This window comes from Somniosus microcephalus, unplaced genomic scaffold, assembly GCF_052327205.1.
Source record: "Somniosus microcephalus isolate GS21.2 unplaced genomic scaffold, FLI_Smic_1.0 unresolved_chr4, whole genome shotgun sequence".
Classification (NCBI taxonomy): Eukaryota; Metazoa; Chordata; class Chondrichthyes; order Squaliformes; family Somniosidae; genus Somniosus; species Somniosus microcephalus.
The window spans coordinates 15,531,850-15,546,007 of NW_028225182.1; the positions used below are offsets into that span (position 1 = coordinate 15,531,850).

Sequence of the window (14,158 nt, forward strand, 5' to 3'; positions counted from 1 at the left end):
AAACCTGCCATCGTGGAATTGAATCCCGGTCTCGCCGCATGATAGGCGGGGATACTCACCACTATACTAACGTGGAACTGAAATTTGCACTATTTGATCAGAACTAGAAGCTAACTGTGAACAGAGTGAGAAAGAGACAGACAGACATATAGAGAGACAGGGACAAAGAGGGAGGCAGAGACAAAGAGAGTGACAGGGACAAAGAGAGAGGCAGAGACAAGGAGAGAGATAGGGACAAAGAGAGAGGCAGAGACAAAGAGATTGACAGACAGAGACAAAAAAGAGAGACAAGCACAAAGAGCGAGTGGCCCCAGGGATGAGTTGACTTCAGTTATGTTGATCGACTGAGAAGCTGCAATTGTTTTTCCGCAGAAGATTAAGAGGAAATTTAATCGAAGTTTGTAAATTTACAAGATGTTTTGATAAGGGTAAATAAGGAGAATCTGTTTCCAGTGGCAGGAGGGTCGGTAACTGGAGGACACCGATTGAACCTAACCGGCAAAAGGTACCAGAGGGGAGATGAGGAGTTTTTTTTACCGCAGCCAGTTGTTGTGATCGGGAATGCGCTGCCTGAAAGGGCGGTGGAGCAGACACAATAGTAACTTTCAAAAGAGAATTGAATAAATCATTGTAAAGGAGAAATTTGCAGGTGTGCAGGTTAGGTTGATTGGCTATGATAAGTTGACCCTTAGTGTTCGGGGGATTAAATACGTGGGGTTACGGGGATAGGGTGGGATATGTGTTCGTGTAGGGGTTACGGGAATCGGGTGGGACATGTGTCGGTGCAGGCTCGATGGGCCGAAATGGCCTCTATCTGCATTGTGGGGTTTCTGTGTGATTCTGTGTGAAACATCAGGGGAGAAGGATTATTTGAAGAGCTCTTTCAAAGTGCCAGCACAGACTCAATGGGCTGCATGGGCTCCTTCTGTGCCGTATCAATCTATGATTCTATGAATCTATGATTTAAAATTCAAATTGAATGTTTTGAAATATAAATGTAAAACTTAAAATTTTAAACCTTGTCAAAATTTACCTAAACGAATTTTAAGTGTATGTTGATAGATTTTAGTTAACCAACGGTATTAAGGGATCATTGAAGTCTGTGAGACACTTCATAATTTTTTCTATAATCATTAATCAACCCACAACATTTTGTTGCGCACTGCAGGAATTGCTAACATGTATACCGGATGACAGTCAAACTTTAAAAACTTTTTATAGAATCATAGAAAATTGCTTGAACCCCTCTGGTTAATGAAGTGAATTTTAATGGTTGAGTTCCGTATACACCTTGGAATTCTGGAAAACATGGTTTGTAGTTTGCAGAAACGCGGCTTAGACCTACTGTTGTGAACCAAGGTAAAGCTGCACGACCCTTGAATAATCTTTCACAATTCAACTGAAAGCAGCCGGAATGTGCAGCTTTGAGAGGGGCTGTCTGCGCGGTCATGGCTGGAAACGGAAGTGAGCGAGCGAAACCGTAGAGTTCTGTGTGTGTGCACAACTGTACAGAATAACACAAATGTAACAGGACTTTGTTACATTGCATAACAAATGCGAATTGATCCATTTTTCTACGATTGAAATGAACATGATTTACAAAAAGTTTCTGCTTGGTTCCGATCCGGGGACTATTGGCGTGTTAAGCGAACGTGATAACCACTACACTACGGAAACACTGGATAAAACAGTCGCCTTTTGCTATAAATCTATCAATCTATGAAGAAAGTTATTAAAGTTTTACTGTCACCCAGCAAACATGTTACAATTTCCTTCAGTGTGCAACACACGTTTTTGTTGGTATTAATACATTTATTAAGATTCTCACAGACTTCAATTGTCTTTGTCAGGACTGAAGTCCCTGACTGGGAATCAAACCAGATTGTTTTCAATGATGATAGGATTGTCCAATGAGGAGAGATTGAGTAGATTGGGCCTAGAATCTCTGGAGTTCAGAAGAACGAGAGGAGTTCTCATTGAAAGGTACAATTTTCATGGAGGGCTTGAAAGGGTAGAAGCTGAGAGGTTGTTTCCCCTGGCTGGAGAGTCTAGAACTAGGGGGCAGAGTCTCAGGATAAGGGGCCGGCCATTTGAGAGTCAGATGAGGAGACATTTCTTCACTCAGAGGCTTGTGAATCTTTGCAATTCTCAACCTCAGAGGGCAGTGGATGCTCAGTCATTGAGTATATTCAAGGATTTGAGAGTCCATTTACACAGAACACAGAAAGTTAACGTTTGAGAGCTCATCCTTTATATTGAGTGGTTTCTCGCCCTTGAATCGGTCTCAGCTTTCGCTCAGCGGTTGCTTCGCAGCACCAACTTCTTTGTAAGTTCGAACTCTGTGTCACCGCGGGCGCAGACTGGGCTTTTTTCAATCCCCTTCAACACCGAAACACATTATAGCAGTGATTTTAATTTAGCAGTGTGACATTCTTCGAGGCACCATTAAATTATTCATATAACTTATTCCTGTTAGTGTTGCGAGCTGGGTTCGATTCCCGGTTAGGGAAGAAATTTTGACATCACCGTTTCTTATTCATGAATGCGATGTAATTATATTAAATTAATTGCATGCATCTAATGTGAATAAATAAGAACTGCTTTAATCACCATTAATTAACCGGTAACTTTATTTTGCAGAATGAAAGACATGATAATATGGTTACTGAGGGACAGTCGAAACTTCATTCATTTATTTTGCTCTTTGCATCTCCTGAACTGATAACTCATATCTCATTTTACACATTGCATTTTAGGAGCATGGTTTAAAATGTTAATTGCTTGAGAGAGCAGCGATCTGGGGCAACATTTGTAAAATTTAACGGGACCGGCTACTTCACAGAAAAAACCTATTCTCTCACATGATGTTTTCAGACCACACACTGACCGATCTTTGCTCGGCCCCAAGTGGATGATCTGATACTTGCCCGCGTTGAACTCCATTAATCACTGGTCAGGGGAGATTTAATAGAGGTGATCAAAATTATGGGGGAAACAGTTTCCACTGGCAGGAGTGTCAGCAGGGCTATGGGGGAAGAGCAGCGGAGTGGGACTGATTGGATAACTCTTTCAAAGATGCATCATGAATTGCTCATTTTAACCTGCGATTGATAGATTTTAGTCAACCAACGGTATTAAGGAATCATTGAAGTCTGTGAGACACTTCATAATTGTTTCTATTATCATTAATCAACCCACAACATTTTGTTGCACACTGCAGGAATTGCTAACATGTATACCGGATGACAGTCAAACTTTAATAACTTGTTATAGAATCATAGAAAATTACCTGAACCCCTGAGGTTAATGAAGGGAATTTTAATGGTTGAGTTCCGTATACACCTTGGAATTCTGGAAAACATGGTTTGTTGTTTGCAGCAACGCGGCTTCGATCTGCTGTTGTGAACCGAAGTGAAGCTGCAGGATCCTTGAATAATCTTTCACAATTCAACTGAAAGCAGCCGGATTGTGTAGCTTTGAGAGGGGCTGTCTGCACGGTCAGGGCTGGAAACGGAAGTGAGCGAGCGACACCGTAGTGTTCTGTGTGTGTGCATAACTGTACAGAATAACACAAATGTAACAGGACTTTGTTACTTTGCATAACAAATGGGAATTGATCCATTTTTCTACGATTTAAATGAACATGATTTACAAAATGTTTCCGCCCGGTTTCGAACCGGGGACTTTTCGCGTGTGAGGCGAACGTGATAACCACTACACTACGGAAACACTGGATAAAACCGTCGCCTTTTGTTATAAATCTATGAATCTCTGACGAAAGTTATTAAAGTTTGACTGTCACCCGGCAAACATGTTACAATTTCCTTCAGTGTGCAACACACATTTTTGTTGGTTTTAATACAATTATTAAGATTCTCACAGACTTCAATGATCTTTGTCAGAACTGAAATCCCTGACTGGGAATCAAACCTGATTGTTTTCAATGATGATAGGATTGTCCTATGAGGAGAGATTGAGCAGATTGGGCCTATAGTCTTTGGAGTTCAAAAGAACGAGAGGTGTTCTCATTGAAAGGTATAATTTTCTTGGAGGGCTTGAAAGGATAGAAGCTGAGAGGTTGTTTCCCCTGGCTGGAGAGTCTAGAACTGGGGGGCAGAGTCTGAGGATTAGGGGCCGGCTATTTGAGACTCAGATGAGGAGACATTTCTTCACTCAGAGGCTTGTGATCTTTGCAATTCTCAACCTCAGAGGGCAGTGGATGCTCAGTCATTGAGTATATTCAAGGATTTGAGAGTCCTTTTACATAGAATACAGAAAGTTAACGTTTGTGAGCTCTTCCTTTATATTGAGCGCTGTCTCCTTCTTTAATCGTTGTCAGCTTTCGCTTGGCGGTTACTTCGCAGCACCAACTTCTTTGTAAGTTCGAACTCTGTCTCACCGCGGGCGCAGTCTGGGCTTTTTTCAATCCCCTTCAACACCGAAACACATTATAGCAGTGATTTTAATTTAGTAGTGTGATATTTTTCGAGGCACCATTAAATGATTCAATAATTTATTCCTATCAGTGTTGCAGGCTGGGTTCGATTCACGGTTAGGGAAGAAATTTTGATATCACCGTTTCTTATTCATGAATGCGATGTAATTTTATTAAATTAATTACATGCATCTAATGTGAATAAATAAGAACTGCTTTAATCACCATTAATTAACCGGTAACTTTATTTTGCGGAATGAAAGACATAATAATATGGTTACAGAGGGACAGTCGAAACTTCATTCATTTATTTTGCTCTTTGCATCTCCTGAACTGTTAACCCATATCTCATTTTACACATTGCATTTCAGGAGAATGGTTTAAAATGTTCATTGCTTGAGAGAGCAGCGATCTGGAGCAACATTTGTAAAATTTAACGGGGCCGGCTATTTCACAGAAAAAACCGATTCTCTCACATGATGTTTTCAGACCACACACTGACTGATCTTTGCTAGGCCCCAAGTGGATGATCTGAGACTTGCCCGCGTTGAGCTCCATTATTCACTGGTCAGGGGAGATTTAATAGAGGTGATCAAAATTAAGGGGGAAACCGTTTCCACTGGCAGGAGTGTCAGCAGGGCTATGGGGGAAGAGCAGCGGAGTGGGACTGATTGGATAGCTCTTTCAAAGATGCAATATGAATTGCTCATTTTAACCTGCAATTGATAGATTTTAGTTAACCAACGGTATTAAGGGATCATTGAAGTCTGTGAGACACTTCATAACTGTTTCTATTATGATTAATCAACCCACAACATTTTGTTGCACACTGCAGGAATTGCTAAAATGTATACCGGATGACAGTCAAACTTCAATAACTTTTTATAGAATCATAGAAAATTGCCTGCACCCCTGTGGTTAATGAAGGGAATTTTAATGGTTGAGTTCCGTATACACCTTGGAATTCTGGAAAACATGGTTTGTAGTTTGCAGAAACGGGGCTTAGATCTGCTGTTGTGAACCGAGGTAAAGCTGCAGGATCCTTGAATAATCTTTCACAATTCAACTGAAAGCAGCCGGAATGTGCAACTTTGAGAGGGGCTGTCTGCACGGTCAGGGCTGGAAACGGAAGTGAGCGAGCGAAACCGTAGTGTTCTGTGTCTGTGCAGAACTGTACAGAATAACAGAAATGTAACAGGACTTTGTTACATTGCATAACAAATGCGAATTGATCCATTTTTCTACGATTTAAATGAACATGATTTACAAAATGTTTCCGCCCGGTTTCGCACCGGGGACTTTTCGCGTGTTAGGCGAACGTGAAAACCACTACACTACGAAAACGCTGGGTCAAATAGTCGCCTTTTGCTATACATCTATGAATCTATGAAGAAAGTTTTTAAAGTTTGACTGCCACCCAGCAAACATGTTACAATTTCCTTCAGTGTGCAACACACATTTTTGTTGGTTTTAATACAATTATTAAGATTCTCACAGACTTCAATGGTCTTTGTCAGAACCGAAATCCCTGACTGGGAATCAAACCTGATTGTTTTCAATGATGATAGGATTGTCCTATGAAGAGAGATTGAGTCGATTTTGCCTATAATCTCTGGAGTTCAGAAGAACGAGAGGAGTTCTCATTGAAAGATACAATTTTCATGGAGGGCTTGAAAGGGTAGAAGTTGAGAGATTGTTTCCCCTGGCTGGAGAGTCTAGAACTAGGGGGCAGAGTCTCAGGATAAGGGGCCGGCCATTTGAGAGTCAGATGAGGAGACATTTCTTCACTCAGAGGCTTGTGAATCTTTGCAATTCTCAACCTCAGAGGGCAGTGGATGCTCAGTCATTGAGTATATTCAAGGATTTGGGGGTCCTTTGACACAGAATACAGGAATTAACGTTTGTGAGCTCATCCTTTATATTGAGCGGTTTCTCGTCCGTTAATCGGTGTCAGCTTTCGCTCAGCGGTTACTTCACAGCACCAACTTCTTTTTAAGTTCGAAATCTGTCTCACCGCGGGCGCAGCCTGGGCTTTTTTCAATCCCCTTCAACACCGAAACACATTAAAGCAGTGACTTTAATTTAGCAGCGTGACATCTTTCGAGGCACCATTAAATAATTCAACTTAACGTATCCTATCAGTGTTGCGAGCTGGGTTCGATTCACGGTTAGAGAAGAAATTTTGATATCACCGTTTCTTATTCATGAATGCAATGTAATTTTATTAAATTAATTACATACATCTAATTTGAATAAATAAGAACTGCTATAATCAACAGTTATTAACCGGTAACTTTATTTTGCAGAATGAAAGACATGATAATATGGTGACTGAGGGACAGTCGAAACTTCATTCATTTATTTTGCTCTTTGCATCTCCTGAACTGTTAACCCATATCTCATTTTACACATTGCATTTTAGGAGAATAGTTTAAAATCTTCATTGCTTGAGAGATCAGCGATCTGGGGCAACATTTGTAAAATTTATCGGGACTGGCTATTTCACAGAAAAAACCTAATCTCTCACATGATGTTTTCAGACCACACACTGACCAATCTTTGCTAGGCCCCAAGTGGATGATCTGACACTTGAACGCGTTGAACTCCATTAATCACTGGTCAGGGGAGATTTAATAGAGGTGATCAAAATTATGTGGGAAAAAGTATCCACTGGCACGAGTGTCAGCAGGGCTATGGGGGACGACCTGCGGAGTGGGACTGATTGGATAGCTCGTTCAAAGATGCATCATGAATTGCTCATTTTAACCTGCGATTGATAGATTTTAGTTAACCAACGTTATTAAGGGATCATTGAAGTCTGTGAGACACTTCATAATTTTTCTATTGTCAATAATCCACCCACAACATTTTGTTGCACACTGCAGGAATTGTTAACATGTATAACGGATGACAGTCAAACTTTAATAACGTTTTATAGAATCAGAGAAAATTGCCTGAACCCCTGTGGTTAATGAAAGTTTAATGTTTGAGTTCCGTATAAACCTTGGAATTCTGGAAAGCATGGTTTGTAGTTTGCAGAAACGCGGCTTAGATCTGCTGTTGTGAACCGAGGTAAAGCTGCAGGATCCTTGAATAATCTTTCACAATTCAACTGAAAGCAGCCGGAATGTGCAGCTTTGAGAGGGGCTGTCTGCACGGTCAGGTCCGGAAACGGAAGTGAGCGAGCGACACCGTAGTGTTCTGTGTGTGTGCATAACTGTACAGAATAACACAAATGTAACAGGACTTTGTTACTTTGCATAACAAATGGGAATTGATCCATTTTTCTACGACATAAATGAACATGATTTACAAAATGTTGCCGCCCGGTTTCGAACCGGGGACTTTTCGCGTGTTAAGTGAACGTGATAACCACTACACTACGGAAACGCTGAGTAAAGCAGGCGCCTTTTGTTATAAATCTATGAATCTCTGACGAACGTTATTAAAGTTTGACTGTCACCCGGCAAACATGTTACAATTTCCTTCAGTGTGCAACACACATTTTTGTTGGTTTTAATAAAATTATTAAGATTCTCACAGACTTCAATGGTCTTTGTCAGAACTGAAATCCCTGACTGGGAATCAAACCTGATTGTTTTCAATGATGATAAGATTGTCCTATGAGGAGAGATTGAGTACATTAGGCCTATAAACTCTCGTGGCGTCAACGGTAGCGCGTCTCAATCGGTTTGTAAAACTGCGTGTTCAAATCACGTTGGGGTCATTGTTTCTCCGGGTAGTTCTGGAAATACTGTTTTCTTTGCCGTTTCACAATAACCAGACACTTGCTCCAAAGACTGTCTCACTCTTTCCCCAGTGTCAGGGAGTGAAGCGCCACAATTCCTCATTTATTTAATGTGACAAGACACAAGCACAGGTATTCGCTCAAGATCAACCTGCAGGTGGTCACACAGAATAAACAGAGCCAGAGAGACTGGCAGAATCGGGAAACACCGACAAACACACGAGAGATATTGACAAGGTGAGACCGCGCTTTGCGATCAGAAAATTGCCTGAATCCCTGTGGTTAATGAAAGGGCTTTTGATGCTTGATTTCCTTACACACCTTGGAATTCAGGTGAACCTGGTTCATGGTTTGCAGAACAATTTAAACCCCTGGGTTAAACCAGAGGGAAGGAAATTCGGCAGTTTAATGAGTTTGAAAGGAACATTTTTGACTTGTGCAGTTCGGTCAGAGAAATGCCAGTGAAAGGAAATCATTGCAGAAGGAGCGATTCTGTAGTGTCCCTTCTGTCTGAACAGTGCTTTCTCGATGCTGAATTAAGTAGAGGTTTTCGTAGTGTAGCGGTTATCACATTTGCCTCACTCGCGAAAGGTGCCCGGGCGGAAACATTATTTTTCTGTGAAATAAATTTAACAGGTTTCTTGTGTCAGAAGCAACGAACAATTTAAAGCAGACTCCTAAAATACACAGTGCGTAAATTCTGATAGGGTATAAATCGTCGGCAATGAATAAACTTTCACAAATTATTAAAGTTAAATTACTCAACTTTCGACTGTCCCTTACTGTGAGCATTTCTTTCATTCTGCAAAACAACGCTTTCGGTTAATGAATGTTGATTAAAACAATTAAACCACTAAACTACCAGAACACACATTAAAGAGTTGATCACAATTGCTGATATTTCTTATCTTTTTCCGGTGTTTTTTCAGCTCTTGGTCCTTTTCAGCTCCTGACTGCGGATATTCCTCTGGTTAAACGTGAACAAACTGAAATATCTCGCAGCCCCGGCCTCGGTTAATACCAACAGATCTAAGCCGCATTTCAGGCCCGAAAATAAACCCATTAATTAATCGCTTTTCCCCAGCTCCAGAGCTCAGAATGTTGCTGCCCATCCCTGGAGCTGCAAGATTCCAGGGACATGGAATAAACCTCCCCATACAACGAGCACAAGCTCAGGAAAACCCCGGGGGAGATGATATCCCGGTAACTGAGCCTTCAACAGCATTGAACAAGCACCCGGACGGAAACGTTCTTCATGTGGAAGTGATGAGATGCTGAAATTAACGGAAGAAGTCAGGATGGCGGAGCGGTCTAAGGCGTTGCGTTCAGATCGCAGTTTTCTCTGGCGATGTGGGTTCCAATCCCACTTCTGACAGTTTTTAATTACCAAGCGGAACTCATTTAATTTCACACCACTGTCAAGCACTTTGGGACATCCCTCAAAAGTGGGATTCAGCAGTTCACCTGCTCCATTCACATAGAAATATAGAAGATAGGCCCCTCGAGCCTGCTCCGCCATTTAATGAGATCATGGCTGATCATCCACATTCAGTACCCTGTCCCTGCTTTCTCCCATTTTCTCTTTTTCTCTTTTGGCTTAAGAAATATATCTAACTCCTTCTTGAATATATTTAATGAATTGGCCTCAACTGCCTTCTGTGGTACAGAATTCAACAGGTTCACCACTCTCTGGGTGAAGAAATTCCTCCTCATCTCAGCCATAAGTGGCTTACCCCTTATCCTTAGACTGTGACCGCTGGTTCTGGATTCCCGCACCATCGGGATCATTCTTCCTGCATCTAGTGTGTCTAGTCCTGTTAGAATTTTGTAAGTTTCAATGAGATCCCCTCTCGTTCTTCTAAACTCTAGCGAATATAAGCCTAATCATCTCAATCTGTCTTCATACGTCATTCCTGCCATCCCATGTATCAGTCTGCTGAATCTTCGCTGCACTCCCTCCATGGCAAGAACATCCTTGCTCAGATAAGGTGACCAAAGCTGCACACAATACTCAAGGTATGGTCTCACCAAGGCCTTGTACAAATGCAGCAAGACATCCTGGCTCCTGTACTCGAAACCTCTCACTATAAAGGCCAACATTTGCCTTCTTAACCACCTGCTGCACCTGCATGCTTACCTTCAGCGATTGGTGCACACGGACACCCAGGTCTCATTGCAGTTCCCCTTTTCCCAATCTATTGACATCCTGATAATAAGCTGTCTTCCTCTTTTTGCAACCAAAGTTGATAACCTCACATTTATCCACATTATACTGCATCTGCCATGCTTCTGCTAAATCACCTAACCTGTCCATATCATACTGGAGTTTCTCTGCATCCTCCTCACAGCACACATGCCCACCTTGTTTTGTGTCGTCTGCAAACTTGGAGTTATTACATCTAGTTCAACCTTCTAGATCATTAATATATATTGTGAGTAGCTGGAGTCCAAGCACTTATCCCTGCCCTACCCCACCAGTAATTGCCTGCCACTTGGAAACAGACCCGTTTAGACATACTCTTTGCTTCCTGTCTGCCAACCAGTTCTCTATCTAAGTCTGTACCTTACCCCCAATCCCATGTGCTTTAACTTTGCACGCCAATCTCTTATGTGGGACCTTATCGAAAGCCTTCTGAAAGTCCAAATACACCACATCCACTGGTTCTCCCTTATCTATTCCACCAGTTACATCCTCAAAAAAGTCTAACATTTCCATCTGACCTGGTACTGAAAGTGGAGACGGTTCCACAGTGCAGCAGTTATCACGTTTGCGGAATCATTTTGTTGGAACTTGCTCCTTCTGCTTGTCCAGGGGCGAGATTGCTCTCCTGTGTCTGGAAATAACAAATAAAACAAAAGAATTAGGAGCTGGAGTAGCCCATATATTGTGTAAAATGTGATATGGGTAACAGTTAACAGTTAACATGCAAAGCACAAAACTTGCTGACAAGGGTGGTGCTGTTGCTGTTTGGCGAACCGACCTCTACCTAGCGGAAGCTGTACGCCAACTCTCCAACACCTCCTCCTACCTTCGCCTGGACCATGACCCCACTACCGAATATCAAGTCACCATTTGCAAGACTGTCACTGACCTCGTATGAGAAGAGATTGAGTAAACTAGGCCTGCAATCTCTTGAATTCGGAAGAATGGGAGGGGATCTCATTAAGCATGCAAAATTATTACAGGGTTTGATCGGTTGGATGCTGGGAGAATGTTTCCCTTGGCTGGGGAGTCTCGAACCAGGGGCCACAGCCTCAGGATAAAGGTTAGGCCATTCAGGACTGAGAATAGAAGACATTTCTTCACACAGGGGGTGGTGAATCTTTGGAATTTTCTACCCCAGATGGCTGTGGAGGCTCAGTCATTGGGTATGTTCAAAACAGAAGTCGGTAGATTTCTGTCTGGTAAGGGCATCAAGGGATATGGCGATAGGGCCGGTGAATGGATTTGAGGCAGGAGATCAGCCATGATCTCATAGAATCCCCTACATTTGCTTAAAAATCTGTTCCATTACCTCTTTTTTCAAGTTCTGACGAAAGGTTATCGACCAGAAACGTTAACTCTGTTTCTCTCTTCGCAGAAGCTGCCTGACCTGCTGAGTATTTCCAGCATTTTCTGTTTCAATTCAGATTTCCAGCATCTGCAGTATTTTCTCAGTTCGCATTTCTTTCATTGTGCAAAACAAGGTTATCGCTCAATTAATGACGCTTTGAAAGCAACATAAAAGTTTAACAAAATAAATACCGCCTAACGTGGGGCTCGAACCCACGACTCTAAAATTAAAAGTCTCATGCTCTACCGACTGACCTAGCCGGGCCTGTCGATATTATATTTCATTGTCGCTGATTGCAGTCAGGCCCGGCCCGGTCACAACAGCATGTCTGAACCGCGTTTCTGCAAACTACGAAACAAGTTCTCCAGAAGCCCAAGGCGTATCAGGAACTCAAGCAGCAAAATCCCTTTCATTAACCACAGGGGTTCAGGCAATTTTCTGATCGCAAAGCGCTTTAGTCCTTGTCAATATCTCTTGTCTATTTCCCGGAGATTCCCGATTCTGTCTTTCTCTCTGGCTTTGTTTATTGTGTCTGTGGTGTGGAGATGCCGGAGTTGGACTGGGATGGACAAATGTAAGAAGTCACACAACACCAGGTTATAGTCCAACAGCTTTATTTGAAATCACAAACTTTCGGAGCGCTGCTCCTTCTTCAGGTGAAGTGGAGAAATGCATAAAGACACAGCTTATATAGTCAGAGAATCATGTCAGATGTTTACAGGTATCCTTTCCAACTGCCATTTATCACACCTCAGCAGAGAGATAATCACAGCAGTCAAAGGTGTGAATGGTGTCCAAACAGGTCAGTCAGGGAAACATTACATCAAAGAACAATGAGGTGGGGTCACAAGGGGTCAAATATTGCAGATGCTGCGGTCTGTATGAAAAACAAAAAAACAGACAAAAAACATTTTTTTTGGCTGGAAATCACAGCAGGTCATGCCGCATCTGTGTAGAGAGAACAAGCCAATGTCGACTCGAGTCTGGATGACCCTGCATCAGGTGGGGTTACATGTAGCGTGACATCAACCCAAGATCTCGGTTGAGGCCGTCCTCATGAGTGCGGAACTTGGCTATCAGTTTCTGCTCGACGATTTTGCGTTTTCGTGTGTCTCGAAGGCCACCTTGGAGAATGCTTATCCGAAGATCGGAGGCTGAATGTCCTTGACTGCTGAAGTATTCCCCGACTGGGAGGGAACACTCCTGCCTGGTGATTGTTGCACGGTGTCCGTTCAACCGTTGTCGCAGTGTCTGCATGGTCTCGCCGATGTACCATGCTCCGGGGCATCCTTTCCTGCAACGTATGAGGTAGACAACGTTGGCCGAGTCACATGAGTATGTACCATGTACCTGGTGGGTGGTGTCCTCACGTGTGTGTGAGAGAGAGAGAGAGAGAAAGACTGGGAGTGTGAGAGAGAGAGAGTGGGCGTGTGCGTGAGAGCGAGAGAGAGATTGGGAGTGTGTGTGAGAGAGATTGGGAGTGTGAGAAAGAGAGAGACTGGGAGTGTGTGAGAGAGAGAGATTGGGACTAAACTACGAGAACACACATTAAAGAGTTGATCACAATTGCTGATATTTCTTATCTTTTTTTGGTGTTTTTTCAGCTCTTGTTCCTTTTCAGCTCCTGACTGCGGATATTCCTCTGATTAAACTTGCTTTCTCCCCATACACCTGGATCCCTTTAGCCTTAAGAAATATATCCAACTCCTTCTTGAATATATTTAATGAATTGGCTTCTACTGCCTTCTGTGGTAGAGAATTCCACAGGTTCACCACTCTCTGGGTGAAGAAATTCCTCCTCATGTCTGTCCTAAATGGCCTACCCCTTATCCTTAGACTGTGACCCCTGGTTCTGGAGTCCCCGACCATCAGGAAGATCCTTCCTGCATCTAGTTTTTCCAGTACTGTCAGAATTTTATAAGTTTCAATGAGATCCCCTCTCATTCTTATAAACTCCAGCGAGTACGAGCCCAATCCTCCCAATCTCTCCTCATATGTCATTCCTGCCATCCCAGGTATCAGCCTGGTCATTATTTGCTGAACTCCTTCCATGGCAAGAACATCCTTCCTCAGATAAGGCGACCAAAACTGCACACAATACTCAAGATGTGGTCTCACCAAAGCCCTGTACAACTGCAGCAAGGCATCCTTGCTCCTGTACTCGAATCCTCTCGCTACGAAAGCCAACATACCATTTGCCTTCTTAACCGCCTGCTGCACCTGCATGCTTACCTTCAGCGACTGGTGCACAAGGACACCCAGGCTTGCGAACTGTGTGTGCCCCTGGGATCCATGGGCCTTTATGCAGGCGTATGCCAGCAGGCCCAGGGCAGCAAGAGTCCGAAGCTCTGGAGACACCAGGTAAGTCGTATTGGTTTTTTGATTCAGAGGCGTTAGCCAGCGGCGAGTTTCCAATCGCAT

The 14,158-nt window shown here is 42.8% G+C and overlaps 1 non-coding gene across 1 annotated transcript; it reads right to left on the bottom strand.

The window, feature by feature from the left end:
- Positions 1-3,656: 3,656 nt before the first annotated feature.
- trnav-cac (transfer RNA valine (anticodon CAC)) lies at positions 3,657-3,729 on the bottom strand. Its single transcript has one exon. It is a non-coding gene; the product is annotated as a tRNA-Val (tRNA).
- Positions 3,730-14,158: the final 10,429 nt, after the last annotated feature.